At 45.6% G+C, this 15,082-nt stretch overlaps 1 protein-coding gene across 2 annotated transcripts in view; it reads left to right on the top strand.

The window, feature by feature from the left end:
• Positions 1-2,923, top strand: part of LOC146170950 (uncharacterized) — a 720,860-nt gene extending 717,937 nt beyond the window's left edge. For both annotated transcript variants that reach the window (XM_084586587.1, XM_084586584.1), the window contains one exon: positions 2,786-2,923. The gene's annotated coding sequence lies outside the window, so the exon portion shown is untranslated. The remainder of the gene's footprint in view (positions 1-2,785) is intronic.
• The last annotated feature ends 12,159 nt before the right edge of the window (positions 2,924-15,082 follow it).

The raw sequence follows: 15,082 nt of genomic DNA, 5'->3' as shown, positions 1-15,082 counted from the left end.
AATGCTTTGGCTAAATCTGGCCCATTGCCTTGAACTATAGGGCGGAGCCCTTTACAGGAAATTATTAAGTGTTCAGGCGTTTCCTCATCCTCCCCACACACCCTGCACAGCGTGTCTATCTCTTGGTACTTGACTCGGTACGTCTTAGTCCGCAATACTCCTGTCGTTGCCTCGAACAACAATGGGCTGCCCCTAGAATTATCGTAAATGTTTTCTTTGGCTATTTCCTGCTTGAACGTTCGGTACATTTCTAATGCTGATTTAGTCTCCATTCCTGTTTTCCACAGACCCCTCTCTGTTTCCTTAACCTTTTTCTTAATTGATAATTCCTGGCTGGTCCCCCTACTGCTGTCCAAATATTTGCTTGCCAATTTTCTTGTCCGCCTTCTCCATCTTGTGTCAACATTCCTCATGTAGAGGTAGCTGAAGACTTTCCTAGCCCACCGCTTTTCTCCCATTTTTCTCAATCGTTGCTCAAACGCTATCTTGCTGCCAGCTTCCCTGCTCTCAAAAGAAGACCATCCCAGGTCACCCTGCACACCTTGGTTTGGCGTATTCCCATGAGCTCCCAAAGCAAGCCTACCCACCCCGCGCTGTTTAATTTCCAACCGTGCTCGGATTTCTGATCTCATACACAGGACTGCGTTGGCAAAAGTCAGACTAGGAACCATCACCCCTTTCCAAATCCCTCACACCACTTCATACCTATTGTAATTCCAAAGCGCCCTGTTTTTCATGACGGCTGCGTTTCTACTTCCCTTAGCTGCCACATATTTTTCATGCTCCGTTAGGTATTCAGCTCCAGTATTTATCCACACCCCAAGATACTTGTACTTATCCACTACTTCCAGCATGTCCTCCTGTATCCTATGTTTGCCGGTCTCATTATCATTAAAAATCATGACTGCCGATTTTTTCTTGCTAAACTGCAGACCTAACTTATCTCCCTCTGTACCGCAGATATCCATCAACTCCTGCAAATCTACCCTGTTGTCAGCCATCAGTACTATATCATCTGCATACATTAGTCCTGGTAATGACTGTGGGATAAATTCTCCTTGCTTGAATAAAGAAAGGTTGAAGCCGAGTCCACTCCCCTCTAGTTTAGCCTCTAATCCTTGCAGGTACAGCATGAACAACAAAGGTGACAGGGGACATCCTTGTCTAAGCCCCTTCTTTACCTCTACAGGCTTCGACCCCTTTTTTTCCCATTTTATTAGCACTTGGTTATCCTTATAAATATCTTTTAAAAGATTAGTTACTCCGCTTTCCACACCTAACACATCCAGAATACTCCATAAGGCTTCTTGAAGTACACTGTCATAGGCTCCTTTGATATCTAGAAAAGCTAGCCATAGGGGTCTGTGTTCCTTTTCTGCTACCTCGATACACTGTGTCAATGAGAACAGATTGTCCTCTAACCTCCTTTGTTTCCGGAAGCCATTCTGCAGCTCTCCCAGCACCCCCTTGCTCTCTACCCATGCCTGCAGTCTGTCCTTTATAATCTGCATCACCACCCTGTAGACCACTGATGTTACTGTTATGGGACGGTAGTTGCCTATGTCAGCTTTGTCCCCCTTTCCCTTATATATCATGCTCATTCTACTTAGTCTCCATTCATCAGGAACTTTGCCATCCATTAACATTTTGCTCACCACCTCTCTTAACGTTTCCTTAGACTTTGGGCCCAACATCTTTAATAACCTAACAGGAATACCATCTGGGCCTGCTGATGTGCTACTTGGTACTCTCTTCTCAGCCCTTTCCCACTCTCTTTGTCCAACTGGAACAATTGCACTAACCGGTCTATCGTCCTCTACTAAGGCACCTACTACATTTCTTTGTTCTTTAAACTTTTCTGACATCGTTAGTCGTATATGCTCTATTGCCTTTTCCCCTTCTAGCCGAATACCTTGATCTGTAACAATAAACCTCTGCTCTAGGCTAGTCTTATTACTCAGGGAATTCAAGTGTTGCCAGAATTTCTTAGCTGCATTTTTATCCCTTTTGTTTACTTCTGACAGCCACTGGGAACCTTGTCTTCTAATTTTCTCATTGATTAAGTAGGATGCCTCCCTTCTACATTTTATGTATTTATCCCATTTTCTCTCAACGTCTACTTCTGGGTCTCCCCTATGCTTAGAATATTTGTGTTTCCTGGAGGCTTCCTGGTGTTTCTCTATGGCCTTCTTCACCTCCCCATCCCACCAGCTCTTTGGTTTTCGTCTTGTCCTTTTTTTCCTGACTCGCACCTTAGCCAACTCTAGCCCAAACAGTCCCATTAACTTTGTGTATGTCCACTCTGCTTTCTTATCCTTAGAGATTACTGCTTCAATTTGGGTGCTTGCTGTTTCTATTTGCTGCTCCTAGTAAAAGATCCCATCTGGCTGGTCATCATGTTTCATTCCTGAATTAGTTTTTATTCCAAAACTCATCTTGATACGTTTATGATCACTGCCTAGACTCCTGGCACCATGTTCATCTATGTTCATGACCCTTAGCCTATCGTACATCCTGTGTGACATTATCGCATAATCTATTGTCGAATGCAGACTCCCTACCTCCCACGTTATGACCCCGTCACACTTCTCAGTACTGTTACAGACAACTAAGTCGTGTCTTTCACACATCTCCAGCAGCATGGTACCTGTCGAGTCTGTGTATCCATCTATATCTTCTATATGAGCATTCATGTCCCCTACTATAATTATTTCGCATCCTTTTCCTAGCTCAACAATGTCACCTGCTATACATTCTACCATTTTTTTGTTTTCCTCTTTGGCAGTTGCTCCTGTCCACAGGTATGGGCCTGGTGCGCTGCAGCTTTGGCCGAACATGTGGCGCCGTCTGGGAGGCGCTGCTGTAAAAGGCGGCTGTCTGGATCCGCAACCGGGGGTAGCGCCGACGCCAAGGTCAATGTACAGGGTTTTGAATATTTGGGGGCTGGGATTTAAAAAATTCCTATGCAAAATCTACTACCCCATTCCAGCTGAAATAACGTTCACAAAGTATCAAAATATCGTCTACGTTATCTGATAAGTGATTCAACATCGTTACTTGCCTAGATTTTCCTAAATCGAGGAAAAACTGCTCTCGGTGGCGGGCACAATTTTCGCAGAAGAGAGTCGAAACGCTGCTTTGACATGGTGCGTCATCTGTCGAGCAGCGAGGCAAGCTCCATCCCGGCCGTTGGCGCGCTTGCCTCGCTGCCCGACAGATGACGCACCATGTCAAAATAACTTTTCGACTCTCTTCTGCGAAAATTGTGCACGCCACCGAGAGCAGTTTTTCCTTGATTTCGGAAAATCTAGGCAAGTAACGATGTTGAATCACTTACCAGATAACGTAGACGATATTTTGATACTTTGTGAACGTTATTTCAGCTCGAATGGGGCAGTAGATTTTGCATAGGATTTTTTTAAATCCCAGCCCCCAAATATTCAAGTCCCTGTACAACTATGTACAACTGGTCGCGCAACTCGGAAGAAAACGCGTGCAGCTGCCTACTGCCAGCGGCATCAACTCGATGATGAGGGTCCTGCGAACTGTGAGGCAAATTATTAACGCACAGAAAATAAGATCTTCCAGAACTCCAAAGAACTAGAAAGTAAACATAATATTCGCGCTCAGGAATGAATGCAGTTTTTGTTTCTTGCGTAAGAAAAAACGTGTCACGTTTTTAATAATATTTTAACTTGTTTCTAACGGCCTCTCTCGGCCACTTGTTATCCGCTGCGTAGTTGCCCAAAGCTCAGATATGGTTCAGACTGTTCAGACCAAAGGTTTTTTCATCCGCGGAATGAGTGCGTCGTCGGCCCCGGTTCAACGTTCATTGTTGCGTGCTGCGTACAGAGTGGGTTATCTGTAACAAACAGTCAGTATTTCATTCTGCTGGTTTTGGTAGAGCTTTACAGCAAGGCGAAGACTGTCTGTGCTCGGTGAGAAACTGATTGCCGCTGCATGTGCGCATTTCCGGACGATGGGACAATGCTGCGTCACAGCTCCGCGGCACGGCTCAGCCTCCCAGGCACGTCGCAGAAGTGGTGGCTTGTTTTACGGATACACGTCTGCATGAGCGGCGTATCGCTGCATGTTTTAATTGAGCGGTGAAGGTGAGATTTTATTGCCCCCAAGAAGCGTGTCGCATTGCTCAAAGCCTTCCGTTCCGCTCCCCTTGCTGCGTGTTTTGCTTACTGCGTCGTATTACCGCACCAACGTTCGCTGAACGTGCTTTAGCTGTTATTACAGTGATGTTCCTATTGTCAATGGGATCTTTCTCATGAACTTGTTAAATGCTTAAGTTGTAAATTTGTAACCTCACATTGACTCCTTTCAGTGGCAAATGAAGCGCGAGTAAAATATGGGAATCGTGAACAGGACAAGATTTATTGGAGCGAAGCTATATCGTAGATATTTTCACTTCTCAGACGCATTAACTTCTAAATACTAGCAATCCCAATTTGAATTGCTTACCTAAGCTCTTACAGGTTGGCGTTCTAGCGCTAGCTTAGTTATTCCGTTCGTTTGTTGTTCTTTGAAGCTGATATGTATACTTTGTTTGTTAGCAAGATCTTTTACCCTTTTATAATCTCACCTCGTCTCGTTTGGAGACCTACGCTCAGGTCATTTTGTTATCACGAGGATTTCATGAAGACTGTGACGAATGAGCGGTGGTCGCTCTCCTACACTTAGATTTCATTGTCGTGAAGCGTCTATGTAAGTAATCGTGAATTAATAAAGCCTGGCTTTCTGTGCAGCGCAGCTTCACTCATTTATGCCCTTAGTGAAATGCCTCAAGCCATGTGGTTCTATCCATGTGCTTGCCGAATTCACTTGAAGGCCCTTGTTCACAAACGTGCCCGAAGAAATAAGCCCCAGAATGCGTTTACATGACGCTCGACGAAAGACTAGGCTAACGACGACGGAGGCAGAACGATGCTATGATAAGGTGGTTAAAGATGCCGCAACATTTCAGTTAACGTAAAACTTGACAGTAGAAATCCATGTCAAGTAAAGTTGGCTGAACAGTTACGGTGTCCATTTTTCTGCCTTATCCGAGCATCGTTCTGCCTCCGTCGTTGTTGGCCTTGTTTTTCGTTCATAAGTAAAAAGACGATCAAATTCCCCGCCAAAAAGTACGTCACTGACGTCACAACAACGTCACGTGTTTGATGTGCCTCACAGTTCGCAGGGGGCGCTGGGAAACTAAAGCCTCGCTCAGAGTCGACACGCAGGCTTCTATGGGAGTTACGCTACCATTTGTTCTTCTACCTTGCCGACGCTGTGTTCCGATTTCTTTTTGGTTCCCCGTAAGAATAAAAAATAAACAGCGACTAAAACAAGGGCCTGTACTTACTTAGTCATTTCGAATCTCATATCGCACCCATTGCTTTTCGTTTCGGCTGCGCATTTCCCACTTTCTTTTTTTTTTTTTTTTTTTTTTGTACAGTACTTGACGCTAGGTTTCTTTCAAGCATGCACGAGCGATCGCTTGTTTGTATCGAGCGCGCAACACGCGAAAAATACACACAAAGAACGGGTCTTTTTTTTTTTTACTTCTGGACCCAACTCGAGCTCTAAAAGTTGTAACTACTAAAAGTTGTTGTAACCAGCGCTGGCAGGTCTTCGGGCACAGCCTGTGTTGTAGAGAGCGCGGAGCCTTCCTGCCCAACGGGAGCTTTTTTTTTTTTTTTTCTATCGACTTCCTAATGATAGTTTCCAGCTTTTCTCGGTGCTCGCTTTTGGGAAGCCTAGCCTGACGTAAAAGACGTAGAAGCACGACATGGAGAGCGAAGCACATTGCAGGAGTGCGCGCTTGCTGACTTCACACACGTTCATGGCTCCCCGCAAAGAGAAAACGTCCTTTTAAACTAACAGCTCGATCTGCTGTTGTGTTTATGGGTGTCGTAATAGGTATAAAAGAAACCGTCGGGAGGCAATCGAAAATCAAGTTGTTGTTTTTTTGCGGTTTCCTTGGAAATCATACGAGAGCGATGTGTCGCATCGTTAACAGTGGCACCCGGCCTTGCAGATGCAACTGGCACCCGTCATATTGAGTGGGTTTGCCAACAACTACATACGAAAAAAAATAATTACATATGTGGTGAAAACACGCCGAAAGGGCCGAATAAAACTTACCTCCAAGCTGACTTCGTAGAAGGCGGTTTTCATTTCGTTAGCGCATTTTCTGAAGATATCCGAGGGCCCTTCTGCACTTTGAAGTTCCCCGCGCACTCCACGCACGTGCTGGCTTCGTACAGTTTCTGACCGCGCACCAAGCAGTTATTCTTAAATCAAGTCTCAACATTCCCGATCACGCGAAATCCCCCGAACAGCACGCGCTGTGGAGCTTGCTCAGCTATGGCTGTTTTTCCGCGCACTGAACCGTCACCACTTATTTCGACGCATCGAGTAGAAAATAAAAACTACGGTAGAACTGCCGAGCGCCGAAAAAGCACGTGCACGCAAGGCCCGACGCCTTAGGGTACATCTCCATATACAGCCTGCTCGTCCCGTTGATTTTTTTTTTTTTTTTTAAGAGCCTTTCTATTGACCAACGGAGCCCAGCTCTCGGCTGTCGCTTCTGGGGGGTCTAGCATGCCGCTTCCACATACACTGCCACCGAGGGGAAAAACCAGTGCTGCGCATTGCACACTGGCTTAGTTTTTGTTTTATTTATGTCTTTACTTTCAAAGTGCCATATTGTTCGGGTTCCGAATTCCTACTTCAAAGGAAAAAAAAAAAAAAACCGTAGAGCCGCCAGCAGAAGCGCTCGCGCGCCGACGATGCGCTGCGCCCAAAGTGCCGGCGGCCGTCTCCCAGACGGCATGAATGGGTAGCGGCTTTCTTCGCTTTGTTTTTGGTTTATTTTTCAACACGCACACATGGTACATGTGTCTGTTATGTACGCGTGTGACACGAGGCAGGAAATGACCGACAAAAGTTTTCTTCTCACAAGGTTTCTGCCGAGAAGAGTAGACTTCGCGTTCACTCCGCCGCCTCTCTTCGACGAGCAGACATACCACATATGGGTGCGCCGGCGGGAGGTGGCGCTACTTGTTCCGGAGCAGTGGCGCCTCCATACCAGCGCACTAGTCCCATACAAAGCCAAGGAGTGTTTGCTCCCCTGCCACTTTTCCTTTTAGCCATAAATGTTCCTTACATTCCTGTTTGACTCTTTGCCAATTTGTACTTTTATGGATGAATGCCCCAATTCCCCCTCCCTTTCTGCTGCCCTCTGTTCTGTTGCAGTATTCCCATGCATAATCAGGGTTACAGGGTGGTTGCTCCATGTCCCTTGAAGCGCGCCATTTTAAACATAACCCGCCCTACCATGACGTCATCATGAACAGGTCACGTGAGTGTAATGAATTTCTGCGCGTGGCAACAGTCAAAACGCGTGTATAAAAAGCTGTTTAGATATCTGAGGATAATATGCTCGATTGGCTATTTAATATTTTATTCAAATCTAAGCATGTAGCATATATATACAAATGCGTCAAATCCTGCCGCTTCAGGCCATCTGCTTCACGCTGACGTTGCACTCAGCCGCGTCGCCGGAGAAGGCGCGACGCAGCTACCCAGGCGTTCCTTCTTCAGGGTGCCAGGACTTCTCATTCATGTAGTCCATGGACCATGACCCAGCGTGTTGTCTGATTGGCCACTTGATCAGAACCAAATGCCTTGCGGCGCGATGCACCCCTTTAATTTGGTGATATCTGTTGTCTTGCGTGGAAGACCAACTAAGGGCAACCGCGGCGACTTCTCGATGCACCCCTTTAATTTGGTGATATCTGTTGTCTTGCGTGGAAGACCAACTAAGGGCAACCGCGGCGACTTCTCAAATGCACGAAAATTTCGGTGCCGCCCACACGAGCCCCGTGCGCAGTTCCTTTCGAATAAGGCTCCCACTTGCGTGGCTTGAATTGCGCGCACGTGGTCGTCGCACTTGCCGTGCCAGTCGAACACGTCGCCGGCGTGGCAGGATGTCCCAAAGAATATATCCCAGTGGCTCAAACTTGCCGTGCCAGTCGAACGCGCTAGGGTTACTGAAGATGGCGGAGGGAGATATGCCTACTATGTCACTCAGCGAAGTCCGGGCTGCCAAGCGCGTCGGCGAGGTGGCAGGAGGAGGCGCGCTAGGCGATGCCATTTCTGTCGATTCGACTGACGGTGATCCCTTGCGATGACGAGAGTTTAAGCATTCAATCAGCCGGCGCCTGGAAGTCTTTGTCGTGAGCTTGGCAAATGGCGTCGTAACCCTTGTCGTAGCTATGGTCGTAGCGCGAGCGATCGTTCTTCCCATGAGCATTAGCGCCTTCTAGTAACGTTGGATAGTGCCATAGCCTATAGTGCGCGACGCCGATACTTTTTTGTTTCCATTACAGCCACAAGGGGGCGCACGTGCCGAGTTTTGCATAAAATCCCTTGATAATTTGAAAGCTCGTGTTTGAAAGTAGCGACACTCTCCTCCGCGCCGCGCTTTCCTCCTCGATTCTCCTCGCGCGGCGGCAGCGAGCGCTGCGCAGGACACGCTTTTTCTCCTTGGCGCCCGCTGGCCGGCCGCAGCAGTGAGTGAAGCGCGAGCTTTTGGGCCAGGTCTGCGCTCCAGGAGAGCACAAAAGTTTTGAAACTTGCGAGAAAAGCATTGAGAAGGCCGAAGGTAACGTTCATGAAGATATTGTTTCCTCTTAAAACTGTTTGAATGGGGAATACTGAGCTTTCAGGCGAGTTCTGTGCTGCATACACTTTTTAGGTCACCTGTGATGTTTTACTTTGTGCACCTAATATAGTACTGCCTCTGACTTTGTCTGTTTTTTTAGAGCGTGAATTCCGTCACCGCGGTAAAACTTCGTAAAACGATCCAGGCTGGTTCTTTGAACTTATCAGAGAAGGTCAAATGAGTGGTCAAATTTTAAATTATGCTCCACACTTTTCCATCTTGCGGAAACTTTGTACTAAGCCCACTGCAAGAAGTGTTATACCTATGCTACCAATGCACTGCTATCGTTCCTGTGTTGAGCTAAATTTCATATTAAAACATCGCAGCAACTGGTTTGGAGCAGTTTTGGGGGAGTATTGCGCTTTGGAGCAGAATGGAGCAATTGGAGCAGTGCGTCCATCCCTGCGCCAGTAGGATGCATTTCACTTAGTACCGATCAGTAAACTGCATCAAAATGGCCTAGGCGCATGCTTAGTGTTTACAAATGCAAGGTGGAGGAGCTGTGAATGGTTTGTGGAAGCTCCTTGGAGAAGCTAGAAATAGTATTCCCGTGAAAAGTGGGTCGCAATATGAAACGCTCGAGTGTGTTTCTTTTTGCAGTTGTACAAAGGATATCCTTACCTCTTTGAACATGCGATGGACCATCAGTGAGCATTTGTAAAATATTTATGCTTGTTTATTTCACGAATGAGCGCATTATAATTCTTCACTGTCGTATGGTCGCCCTGGTAGGCTCCCTTTATTTTTCATATCGATTCTTTTGCTTTCCACAGCAGTGGTCAGCTGTACTTGTTTATTATATTTTAATGTCTTATTTGTTCACTTTGAAATAAATACCGAAGATAATCAATAAGCAAAACAATGTCAACAATTTTAATAAAACCATCAGACTTTGAAGTGACCTTGTCAGCTTGGTGTAGCAAGAGTCAAATAAAAAAAAAAGTTCGAGCAACACATATTCAAAACCACTACCAGCTTCCCATGAGAAATTTCATGGTTTTGAATATGCTTTGCCCCATTGTTTTTTTTTTTTTTTCATTTGACTCTTGCTATGCTAAGCTGACGAGGTCACTTCAAAGTCATGCCTCACAACCAACTCTGGTTTTGCAGCTTTGGTCGTGAAGTAATGCTTTCACACTAAGATGCATACATGGGAAAAGGAAACTTGCGTGTCCATGGCTGTGTATATATATGCACAGCTGTATTTGGTGACATGTATGTATCTGCTCCAAACGCTCATTCCGCTTCTTCAGCAGATGATCCAAAGTGACTTGGGCCAATCAAACCATTGCAGCTGTGTACTGTTTTATGATACCAGCCGATGCATCAGCTATTGATTTTTTCATTTTGAAAAAAGCCTTCCACAAACACGTGGAGGTTGTTGCCAAGCCAACAATCGGACCTGCACTGTGCAGCCCCAGTATGGCCACTAATCAGATACAACTCGTCTGCAGTGACCGCTACACACAATTCCTTTTTGACAAAGTAGTCCCCTGTTAAAGCTTCTAATCACCTAATAAAAAGCTAACCATCAGACCAAATTATAAGCTCCAGGGTTATTACAACCGCAAGTCTCAAGCTTACTTCAGGCAAATATATCAAAAACTTATTTCATCTAATAATAAGTGGAGTAAAGGCCCATTCACAATTGTGAGTTACAGAGGTTGTGCCACCATTTTGGTCAAAAAGTGACTGTCGCAAATAGGTGCATTTCAAGCAGCATATTTCACAGGCCAGTTGCATGCTGCTCGATTTTCTAGCTTTGCAACTGTGAGTTGCAAGCTGCTAACCGATCTGTCGCACTACTGAAGTGCATGAAAGTTTTTTTCATCCAGCTTCTTACTGCTGGTGAATAGTCAGCATCAAAATGTCTCGTGCTGAATGATACCAATTTGGGAAACCGATTGTGCATTGGAGTAGCCAGAAATATTGTTGGGGGATGTTGTATGCCGCTGGTCGAAAAAAAAAAAAGGTGTTAAGGCGAAAGCCTTTAATGACCGCTGTCAACAGAAGGTTGTCAGCAGAGGTATCACGCTTTCGAGAGCGAGAGTTAAAAATAAAATAAACAAACCTTATCTCCACCGAGAATCGAACCTCCATCTCTTGTCCTCCATGCCCCGGATTTTTTTCTCTTCATTGCCTGGCTTTGGCACACGACATAACACTTTTTTTTTTCATTGCATGAATTGGTACAAATACATCGGGAAAAGATCGTGGTTGCCATGCCCCTTGGCTGACAACCGTGTCTAATGGACTTTCATTACCACAAGTTCGCCCATCAGACTCAAGACCTCCTCCGCAGCGTCTTGCTGCTTCAAAATTTATTTTAGTTTATACACTTGTTCAACAAAATAATCACATACAGATCGTGCATCGATATCACAGTGTCTATAAGCCATCCTACTCCTCCAAATACTGTGAAGGCCCAATAGCATGATGAGGTCATACTGAAAATCATCATTAACAGTTGTCAAGTACCGAATTCCACGTGGCGTCAATGGCAGGTCTTTTTTAAGTGTCCTTTGTAACACATCTCAGTAGAACACCGCATCCCAACAATCCAGGAACACGTGCTCAACTGATTCAGGTTTCCAACACAGCAGACAGTTTGAGCCCCAAGGTACAAAAAGGCCCTTTTCTTCCATCCATGTTTTGACGGGGAGGGTTCCTGTATGCAATTTAAAAAAGAATGTTTTTACGCCCAGTGCAACAGTCATGTTTTTAACTCGCTTGAGCACGTCTTTTCCTGGGCCTTCACAGTATAAGGTTCTGTACAATGGAGCTGGGAACAATTGTGAAATAGAATCCTTGTACAGCCGCTTAGGTGGTACCGTCGCTAAATACTCTACAGAGTACCGCACGCGCAAAAACCTGAACGACCACACCACTTCTCGCAGGAAGCGTGACACAAAACGCTCTTCATAATTGCCCTTGTGTACCGTGAGGAAGATAGCGCGATTCCGCAAGTGGCAGATACTGCGCCTTTCCTTTCCTGTAAACGAATTATAGAACACCGGTGAACTTTGATGTGTTCAATGAAATGCTGGTTGTGTTCGACAAGGGGCGCGCGATGTACCGTCACAACAGGTCATGACGTCACTAGGCGGTTCGTGCATATAAAAAGCTGACCCCGCTGGACGTCCGGTCCAGGCGTCCGTGCGGTGCCTTCCATTTGCCGCTTCCTCGAACGCCGCACCACACAGCAAACAGAAGCAGACCCAGATGTCTAGGAGGCGTTAGTACAGCAGGCATCAGCGACCCTTGAAATTCATTTGCAGGATAGAAAAGGCACAATATCTGTCACAATTCTCCGCTGATACATGTACCGGCCACGCTGTAAATGAAGAGAAGACGATGGAAGTGAAAGAAGGGAGGGAGATAGAGGTGCCATATAGTGGAGGGCTACAATCCATCATGCTATAATGGCCTTCACCTCGTTGCATTTTAATGGTCCAAAGTGCCCTCTAAAATTTTAAAAGAAGGCCTAGATGGAGGGATGTGGCCAGGAGGTGTTCTGACACCAATTTACCCCCCAGCCGTGTAATTTACCACCCGCAATCGAGCAATTAAGGTAAGCACGTCTAGCGAAAGGAGACGAGATACTTCATGAAAGAAGTCAATAATAATCTTCTAGCTGGGCACTTCTAACAGAATGTTCAACTGCAGCCGATCCTTATCACACCAAGATTCACAGCATGCTCCGCAGTGAAATCTGAAAGCAGCACAAAGTACATGCAGGAAGAAGGGAAGAGCCAGCCAGCAAGCACTCATTAAGATTGGTCACTTCATCAGCTCCCAAATGTATTAGTGCAAAATGGCCCACTACATTTGCCAACTTTGTAAGCATGTTAGAGCTGGCTATTCACAGAGTTCATCAGTGTTATCTCGTGCAGCTCACTACAGTGACTGCAGCTCAGTGCCACCGTCAAGCTGGAGTATGGAGATCTGTTCTGCCTAGTTTTGCTAGTGTCATTCACCAAGTATCATCAACACGTTCAGCCGTATGGCTGCTGCACGTTTTCTTTACTTGGTGTGGCACCCATAGCAACTACAGAGTCGAGATTCTCCCGCATAGTGTTTGCTGTCAACCGGCTATCCCTATACACACCGCAACTCTACTGAGAGCAATGGCGGCCCTGTTTTGTGCGCTTGTTACAAAGCAACAGCTCAGTCGTCAAGGACACCTAAATTCCTTTGTTGTCAAGGCAATCTGTTGTAGTGGCCTCTGCTGTACAGGCAGTCAGAATAGATAAAAAAAAAAAGATGGGAATTCAGAGAGACATTCAAAATTTTTTCTTTGTACAATTCATTTGTGGTAGAGGCGCTCGACTGCATTAATTTTAATTTAAGCAAGTATGGACACCAAATTTCGTTTTACTTTTTTTCACTTCCATGATGCATGGCACATTGCTATAAATACTCCACCACATGGAATTGAGCACTGTCTGCCAAATAATGTATAATTAATTTCAGCTAGAGAGGCATTTTCAGTAGCCGATCAGTGGCTAGGCCAAAAAAAAAGGCAGTGGCTTAGCTTTGCTATGCCAGAATATACGTAGCGTGAGATTGGTTTATCTTGGCTTGTCCTGGCATTTCCTTGGATTATCTTAGCTTATCTCCACTTTTCATGGTATATCTTGGCTTGTCAAGGCTTCACTACCCCCTCCGCTTCCCAAGACAGACAGTATACTGTATACGATGCACACAACGTTTATTTAATGAACACTGGTAGTTTACTAACGCCGGTCTATGAACTATAAGCTAGGAACGCCAAACTACTTTGTGATGGGCATGGTTGAGCTCCCTCTCTTGCTTGACATACCCCGGTAGAACAAGCACCCTCTTCTTTTAGGTGGTGTTGATAGAATGCTTAAGCTACGCCTTTAAGAGTGGAACACGACAGCGTTCTTCCCCTTCTTTCATCCATGCTACAAATGCTGCGGTGCGAATGCCAGTCTGCAAACACCAGTGGTTTACAAACGCTGGTCTACAAATGCCGAGCTACGAATGCCGAACTTCACTGTCATGGGCACAGTTGCTTTCCCTTTCTCTTGCTCGACACACTCCCTTTGTCCTATTCCTCTGTCTTAACTATACTGTCATGGGCAAGGTTGCTCTCCCTTTCCCTCTCGACACACCCTTTCTCCTTTTCCTCCGCTGAGGTTGCAGCGGCAGCTGTGTCCCTGTGACGTAGCGTGGCTCTCGCGCATGCGCAGCTTATTCGGCGCAGAGGACACGCGAAACTTCTTCCAACCCGCATAGTGTAGCTCACGCTACAAAACAAGCAGCTACTGATTTTGTATGCCTCCATTGTGCTCAACTCTCAACTTGCCTGACATATGGCCATCGTTCTACAATTAAATGCAAAATAAAAATTGAGAAAAAGAAATTGAGCGGAAACATCAGCTTGGACTTTAAGGCTATGATGCAACAGCATTATTGGCTCCCGCATGCCAGCTCCTCTTATTGGATCCACGTTCGTGTCCATTCACTCTGCTACTCACTCAATCAGTAGTGTTTTATTTGCGTATCAATTACCCTATGCATATTTATTAGCATAAAGTTGCAAATTATCCCATTATGTGAAAAACACACCGACAATGATTTAAGTCCCCACTTCAACCAACCCATACAAATGTGCCTGCGTGGCCTAAGAGCAGTGTGTCTGACTTGGGATCACAGAAACCTGGAATGCTGAATTTTCATCTCTGGTCTCAAAGGGGAAAACACAAGTAGGCAGTGCCTGCCAATTTAGCCATGTCATGCAGTCTCAGACATCAGGAAACCGGACAACCAGCCAATGCTGGCATTGTCACCATCCATTTACCACTAGCTACAGCCATACCCATGATTACTGACATACAACGCCGATGTCAGATGTTTTGGATAATGGGGCATTTATTGCTATTGCATTAAAATACATTATTCACTGCACACTTGGGCTTGTTACAATTACCAGCTGAACAAATTACCCACAAAAAGGGGCTCCACGTGCAGTCACTGAACCAAACTGATACTCTCGAACAGGCATGAGGAACCATGATGACCACCTGCTACATGTGCTTGAGGAAATGACCTGCAGGCACATAGGCAAAAATGGAACTAGCGTTAAGCCATGCAATCAAAACACTAAATACTGGAACAGTGCAAATTTTGAGTGCTCCATTATGCCATCTCAGATGACACTGAATTCAAAAGAAACAAAAGACAGGATGCAACACAGATAACTCCAAGGAAAAATTGTCATAATTAACCTGCTGTGAGAAAGTTACAGCAGAATGTAGTGAAATAGAAGCCATTTCAAGCAACAGACTGGGCACCAAGCTCAACAACATTTCATTTCCAACAGCTACATTTCCA

Source organism: Amblyomma maculatum, unplaced genomic scaffold (assembly GCF_055883805.1).
Source record: "Amblyomma maculatum isolate TAMU_Amacu unplaced genomic scaffold, ASM5588380v1 scaffold_24, whole genome shotgun sequence".
NCBI classification, from domain to species: Eukaryota; Metazoa; Arthropoda; class Arachnida; order Ixodida; family Ixodidae; genus Amblyomma; species Amblyomma maculatum.
Note: the sequence above shows the minus strand (reverse complement) of the source record. Positions and strands in the feature narration are given on the sequence as shown.